General features: G+C 41.3%; 1 protein-coding gene across 1 annotated transcript in view; it reads right to left on the bottom strand.

Annotated features, from left to right (window-relative positions):
- The window catches only part of CBLL1 (Cbl proto-oncogene like 1), a 42,898-nt gene that overhangs the window by 8,712 nt on the left and 26,447 nt on the right, over positions 1-7,739 (bottom strand). The gene's annotated exons all lie outside the window — the stretch shown is intronic.

Genomic DNA, 7,739 nt, shown 5'->3' with positions numbered 1-7,739 from the left:
TATCTTTACACACATTTGTGGAATAAAATATCAGGCTGGTCAGTTTAAAGTGATTCACATGGTTATTATGAAATATTTATATAGTGCAGCAAATGTACACAGCAATTTACAAACACAGAGAAGATACCTGTATTTGGCTCAAACTGATGTAAAATGCACAAAACAAAAAACACAGGACAAGAGAACATTTATAGTGAATGGTTAAATAATTATTTTAATAGCTCTATGTGTTCACATATCTGTGTAGAAACAAACAAGGTGGCACACTGGTTTATTGTTATTCAAAAGTTTACAGAGGATTGAAAATAGTAAACTGCCGCTGTACTTTGCTAGAGCTACATCCTAGGATTGTGAAAATTCCACTTTATTTGGCTCCACCCAGCCAGGTGCTAGATAGACGTCTTACCTATATATAGGCTTGGCAGAATTAGATTTCTATATTTTGTTATAATTTCAACAGATAATACTGATGTTTATTTTAAGCATCTTTTTAGATTTTTATCAAATAAAATTTTCCCAGTTGCAAAGTTATGGGGTTCAGTCTTTTTTACCTATTTAAATTTTTCAGAGTTGAGGGAAATTATGGGGAGATAGACAATAAATTATTTAATGACAGCAGATTTTGGCATTCAAAAAGTTAAACCTTTATAAAACTGTTGAAACACAAATTGTCAACATCTCATGTCAAAATATACAAAGTAAGTCTTGTTACATCAACTCTAAAAAGCAGCATTTTTCTTACTTTGCCTATCTGTACATTTCAGTTATCAATGGAAATATTTTTTCTGTGGTTTGTATGTGTATGGTGAAATCTACATTTACCAACAAAAATCTAATCCTTCCAAGCCTACTTATATAACGGCATTATAGTTCCATTGCATCACATTAGCTGACAGCGATGCAAAGACTGAGGCACGCATATCTACTGATAAATACAAAAGCTAGAGCCCAAATATGGGCCAACAGGGAACACTAGTTGGTTTCTTGATGATAGCTTTTCACTTCCTTGCTAACCTGACATTGTTCTCAAATTTTGCCTTGTTCTGCACTGTAGCCATAAGAACAGCCAGACTGGGTCAGATCAATTGTCCATGTAACCCAGTATCCTGTCTTCGGACAGTGGCAAATCCCAGGTGCTTCAGAGGGAATGAACAGAACAGGCAATCAAGCAATCCATCCCCTCTCGTCCACACCCAGCTTCTGGCAGTCAGAGGCTAGAGACTCCCAGAGCATGGGGTTGCATCCCAGGTCATCTTGGCTAACATTGATGGACTTATCCTCCATTAAACTTATTAATTTTGAGACCCATTATAGTTTTGGCCTTCACAACATCCCCTGGCAATGAGTTCCACCAGTTGATTGTGCATCGTGTGAAGAAGTACTTCCTTTTGGGCATAAGCTTTTGTGGGTAAAAAACCACATGCATCTGAAGAAGTGAGGTTTTTTTACCCATTAAAGCTTATGCCCAAATAAATCTGTTAGTCTTTAAGGTGCCACCGGACTCCTTGTTGTTTTTGTGGATACAGAGTAACCCGGCTACCCCCGATACTTCCTTTTGTTTGTTTTAAATCTGCTGCCTATTCATTTCATTAGGTGACCTCTGGTTCTTGTGTTACGTGAAGGGGTAACTAACACTTCCTTATTCACTTTCTCCACACCATTCATGGTTGTACAGCTCTATCATATCCTCCCCCCTTTAGTCATCTCTTTTCCAAGCTGAAAAATCTCAGTCTTTTTAATCTCTCTCCTCATACGGAAGCTGCTCCATACTCAATCATTGTTGTTCCTCTCCTTTATACATTTTCCAATTCTAATTGGATGTAGGCCAATGGATGCATCACTCTCCTGCCAAAAGACATATTGGCCCCAGGACCCAGCTCAAAGAGCTGCTGCTGCAGAGCTGCTAGAAAGCCAAACTGCATTTCCCATGCCATGTGGACTTATCTAGTCATAGATTGTCAGGCAAGAAGGGGCAATTGTGAGACTCTAGTCAGACCTCCTGTATCCCACACAGACCATAGAACTTCCTTGAATTAATTCTTGCTTCTGGTCCAATAGCTGTGACTGAACAGCAGCAGGTCTTTTAGAAAACCATAGAATCTTAATTTAAAGACTTCCAGTGATGGAAAATCCACCACAATCCTTGGTCAATTGTTCCAACAGCAATTACTCTCACTATTAAAAATGGGCACTTATTTCTAGTCTGAATTTGTCTAGCTTCTACTTCCAGCCAGTGGGAAAGCCCTCTATTATCAGATTTCTGTTCACCAGGTAGGTACAGTACTTATAGACAGTGATCAAGTCACCAGTTTGTCTAGTTTGGTAAAACCATTCTCACCCCCCGCCCCCCATGCACACTCTCACCAAACAAACCCTCAACTATCAAGTGATGAGGAGAGAAAAGCAGGAAAGAGACAGGCTCTTGTGACAGGAGCAACAGCCAAAAAGAGTCAGGGAGGGGAATAAAAAAGAAATTATGCACCCATCCCCCCAAGGGTGGCAAGACCTTGTGGAGATGCAGGTTTGTATTGTGCTGCTCCAACTCCACCATTGGAAGGCAAATTCACTCATGGATATCAAGCACGACTGACTCATTGCATGGTAAAACCTTTCAACAGGCACGAGGGAGGTGTGGGGAAGCAGACATTGCAAATCCTGACCAACTGACCCCAGCTTTCTTCTGCATCCCCCTGACACAGACCACCACCAGGCATCTGAATGATCTGGAAGAATATGGAATGACCCATGCGTGAACAGACTTAGCACAAATTTGGACAAGGAGCCACCCACAGCAGCACTGCAATTATTTGTAAAACTGTGGTTACACTTTCACGGCCCTCTTTCTTTCACAGATCTTAAATCTAAAAAAACAAGTAAGTTTTTATATTTATCCTTAACAGTGTAAACAAAATTAGTATCATTCAGCTGTGTTTAGTGAACTGAATAGGGCTAGTATACATAGTTCAAATATTTTAGAGCATACTGTTGAAATGGGGTTATGTCTGCATATTAACACCCATTTCAGGACTCATCCTGGGTTTTGTTCTAGCCACACTTACTATCTTCAGAGGGCCGGCCTAAATGAAATCCAAGTGAGGCATTTGCCACCTACCTAGGCTGTTCTCTTTATGATCTTTATTTGTACTATTGAAGGTGCCACAACACACCAGCAAGTAGCAGTTAAACTATATATGTAACTGGACACCACACACACACACACACACACACACACAGTATTTCTTGCTAATCCTGTAGCAACCAGCTCATTGCAGCTGCCCAGAATTCACAGCTAAAACTCTCTTCTCTTGCTTTAAGTTGTCTTAAGTATGGTGTTTTTAAAATTCACTCCAGATTTCTGCTGTTGGAGTCAACTCAGGGAACTATGAGCTAGGGTGGGATGCACAAAGGGACCTTGAAACACTGAGCACCAAGGTGCCTAACTTTTAGGTGCCTAGACAATCAAAGGAACAGCACTACAATCCACAGTGAGGCAGTGTGTGGCATGCGCCGAGGCAAAAACTTAGGCACAGAGTGAGTTTAGGCACCCACAGGGTTAGGTGGCAGCCAAGTAGGAGTTTTGTGGATTGCAGTGGTATCTAAGTCCTGTTTTTAGATGCCTAAGTACCTTCAGAGATATCACCCTAAAGCTCTCACTTTTGGCCTGAGCCCTGCTCTGCCTTGCCCTTTGTGTAAGCATTTACACAGTGGGTATAAAATATTGACAAGTCAAGGTGGTAGCATTATCCAAGCACAGTGCACAGATGTGACTGACGAGGTGTCAGATACTGAAAAAACAGGCACTTTGGATTTAATTTTCCTTTCATTTACCTCAAAGTCACGAGTAACACTAATGAAGTACTTGGAGTTACACTAGTGTAGCTGACAAGAGAAGCAGGCCCTAACTCTTTCTTTTCAAAAAGGTCTGAACACCTAATGTTGGCTAGTTTTGGTCATGTAAAGAAAAATGAGTCCTTTTCAGAGCTTCAGCCCAGACAAAAATCAGCTTTAGTGCTTATCTCACTATAACCAATAACTATAATATGCCATGAATGAAACACAATTAGAAGATGCAGAGCTTCACATCATGACCCTCCACCCACCCAAGGAACCAAGCAGTGTTATTTCAACCCTTTTCCTTTCCATCCGAGTGGAACATGTTCACTGGAAATTAACAGAGCATAAAGCTCCATCCTAAAACTGTTCACCATTGTCCAACTTGGCACAAGTCCATTTAAATCACACAGCCTTGTGCTTCAGTGTCATGTTTCCCTACTTCTCCATTCTGACTCCTTATCACTTTACTCCCAGTTTTGGCATTGACAATAGGAACATCATGTACCTTTACCTTTTATATGACTTCCCAGTTCCAGGCTTCTTGCTATTTCTCCATTCATCCTTCGATTACCCATTTCATTCTATTGTTTCCTTTGGTAGGTCTCCCACTTCTTGGCTGTGACCACACACAACATGTTTTATTGCCATTTACATGGTTCACTTGAGGAAGCAGAGTTGTGGCTTATTTCTTCAAAGAGGGGCCTCCTGGAAACTAAATATTAAGCTGCCTCTGAAGTCAGCATTGCTTGGACACAACATGATGTTCTGCTCTTTTTTTCTTCTTCATTTAATGATAAGCTACAAAGCAAACCTAGTGGCTTTTTACCTTCTTGGAGAGCTGTCAGATCTTTATAAAGGAAATTCCTTTTCAAAGTGTCTAAATGGCTGTGCATCACTCATGTTTGGTAGGCAGCCCTCTGGTTCATTTACAACTCCACTTTCAACTTTAATTGATTGTATCCTTTAACAGAAGACAGTCACATAAAGACCAATGCAATGTACAACAGTGAAAGAGCAAAAGCAGTTTTTCATTTTCAAGCCATAAACTGCTACACTTTTTTGGTTTTGGGTGGGGGAGAGAGAGAAGGAGTCAGGCAGAGTATCTGGCTAGGTCTACACTACCCGCCTGAATCGGCGGGTAGAAATCGACCTCTCGGGGATCGATTTATCGCGTCTCGTCGGGACGCGACAATCGATCCCCGAATCGACGCTCTTACTCCACCAGCGGAGGTGGGAGTAAGCGCCGTCGACGGGAAGCCGCAGAGGTCGATTTTGCCGCCGTCCCTACAGCGGGGTAAGTCGGCTGCGATACGTCGAATTCAGCTACGCTATTCGCGTAGCTGAATTTGCGTATCTTAAATCGACCCCCCCCTGTAGTGAAGACCTGCCCTCTATGTGTATCAAATACTGTGACAGACATCTCAAATAGGGCCAGAGGATTATCATGAGACCACTAAAAATACATAAGGGTTATATTTGTGTCTGCCAGGGCTTGTCTACATGGGAAAGCTAGTGCTCGGCAAGCAACAGTGTGAATTCACAGCACACTAGCTACTCCACACAAACTTCCTGTGTGGACACTCTTACTTAGCACCAGAAGTGCCCTCGGGAGTATTAAAGTGCATTAACCTAACACTCACAAAGGATATGTCAACACTGCAATTAAAAAACCATGGCTAGCCCATGCCAGCTGGCTTGGGCTAAGAGGCTGTTTGACTGCCATGTAGACCTTCAGGCTTGGGCTGGAGCCTGGGCTTTAGGACCCTGCAAGGTGGGAGGGTCCCAGACCTTGGACTGCAGCCTAAGCCCGAATGTCTATACTACACTTCAACAGCCCCTTAGTCCAAGCGCCACAAGCCCAGACAACTGGCACAGGACAGCTGCAGGTATTTATTTGTAGTGTAGAGATAGTCAAAGACACTTCTAATGCTCAGAAAGTGTCCACACAGGGAGTTTGTGTGGAGTAGCTAGTGCACTGTCAATTCACATGGTTACTTACTGCACACTAACTTTCCCATGTAGACAAGGCCTATGACAACATAATTCTCTAACTGTTTACAAAATGTTATCTAAAGCCTTGTTTATTAAGAATAGGACCTGGATCATAGTGCTCAAGTTCCAGAACACTGGAAGGACGCTAATGTTATACTAATATTTTAAAAGGGTGAACAGGACGACACAGTCAATTATATGCCTGTCAGCATGACATTGATCCCAGACAAAATAATGGAGCTCCTGATATGGGACTCTATTAATAAAGAATAAAAGGAGTGTAACATAATTAATACTAATCAACATAGGTTAATGGAAAATAAATCCTGTCAAACTAACTTGATATCTTGTTTTAATGAGATTACAAATTTATCTGATAACAGTAATAGTGTTGATGTAATATACTTAGACTTCTGTGTAAGGCAACTGACATGGAAAGACATTTTGATTAAAAATAGAATGATACCAAATTAACATAGTATACATAAAAACTGGTTTGGGAGGAGGGATAGCTCAGTGGTTTGAGCACTGGCCTGCTAAACCCAGGGTTGTGAGTTCAATCCTTGAGGGAGCCATTTGGGGATTTAGTGGGGGATTGGTCCTGCTTTGAGCAGAGAGTTGGACTAGATGACCTCCTGAGGTCCCTTCCAACCCTGATATTCTAGGATTTACTGACAGGTCTCAAAATTTAATTGTAAGTGGGGAATCATCATCAAGCAGGTGTGTTTTAGTGGGGTCCTCAAAGATTAGTTCTTGGCCCTACCCTATTTAACATGTTTATCAGTGACCTGGAAAAAAACATTAAATCATCACTGATAAAGTTTGCTAATGACTCAAAGGTTGCAGGAGTGGTAAATAATGAAGAGAATAGGTCACTGATACAGAGCAATATGGATCACTTGGTAAACTTGCGGTGCTGTGGACAAAAGAGCTAAAACATTCCTTGAATGTATAAACCAGGGAATCTCGACCAGGAGTAGGGATGTTATATTACCTTTGTGTCTTGCACTGGTGTGACCACTACTGAAGTACTGTGTCCAATCTGGTGTCGTCATCTGAAGAAGGATGTTGATAAATTTGAAGTGGTTCAGATTAGAGCCACAAGAATGACTAAAGGATTAGAAAGCATGCCTTATAGTGACAAACTCCAGGAACAAACATCTATCTAGCTTAAAGAGAAAGTTAAGGGGTGACTTGATCATAGTCTAGCTTTACCTACAAAGGAGGAACAAAAATTTTATACTTCAGTCTATCAGACAGAAGTCTAACAAGATCCAATGGCTGGAAGTTGAAGCTAGACAAATTGAGACTGGAAATAAGGCACACATTTTTAACAGTGAGGTTATTACCCATTGGAACAATTTACCAAGAGTTGAGATGAATTCTCCATCACTGGCAATTTTTAAATCAAGACTGGATGTTTTTCTAAGAGACCTGCTCTAGTTCAAATAGGAAATAATTCAGGGAAGTTCTATGGCCTGTGTTATGCAGGTGGTAAGACCAGATGGTCACAATGATTCCTTCTGGCTTTAGAATCTATGAATATATAGTCTGTTCCCTAGCCTCACCTTAAATCTAGATAGGAGTTTCCCTTTCCCACACAGAGCACACTTCGCCACAAGTCTCATCACTCCCCTCCCTACTCTTGTGCCCTTCCAAAATGGGCTCTCTGATAACAGCATTTAAAGGCAGCGTGAGCAAGAAATGGGTAAGTGCATGCATACATGGAGTCACTAGAATTAGTAAAAGTGATTTTATTATTAGTTTGGTGAGTGCATTGCCTTGGGACTCGCCCAGCTCTAAGATGAAGGCTAGTTTCAAAATATTTTCGAATCGTTAATTCTATGATCGAGTGCAGATATAGATAGACAGGTAGTTAGATAGAAGCAGCCCCATCAAGAGGCTCTAAAACA

Source organism: Emys orbicularis, chromosome 1 (genome assembly GCF_028017835.1).
Source record: "Emys orbicularis isolate rEmyOrb1 chromosome 1, rEmyOrb1.hap1, whole genome shotgun sequence".
Taxonomy (NCBI): domain Eukaryota; kingdom Metazoa; phylum Chordata; order Testudines; family Emydidae; genus Emys; species Emys orbicularis.
The sequence above is the reverse complement of the archived record's forward strand: the minus strand, read 5'-3'. Positions and strand labels throughout refer to the sequence as shown.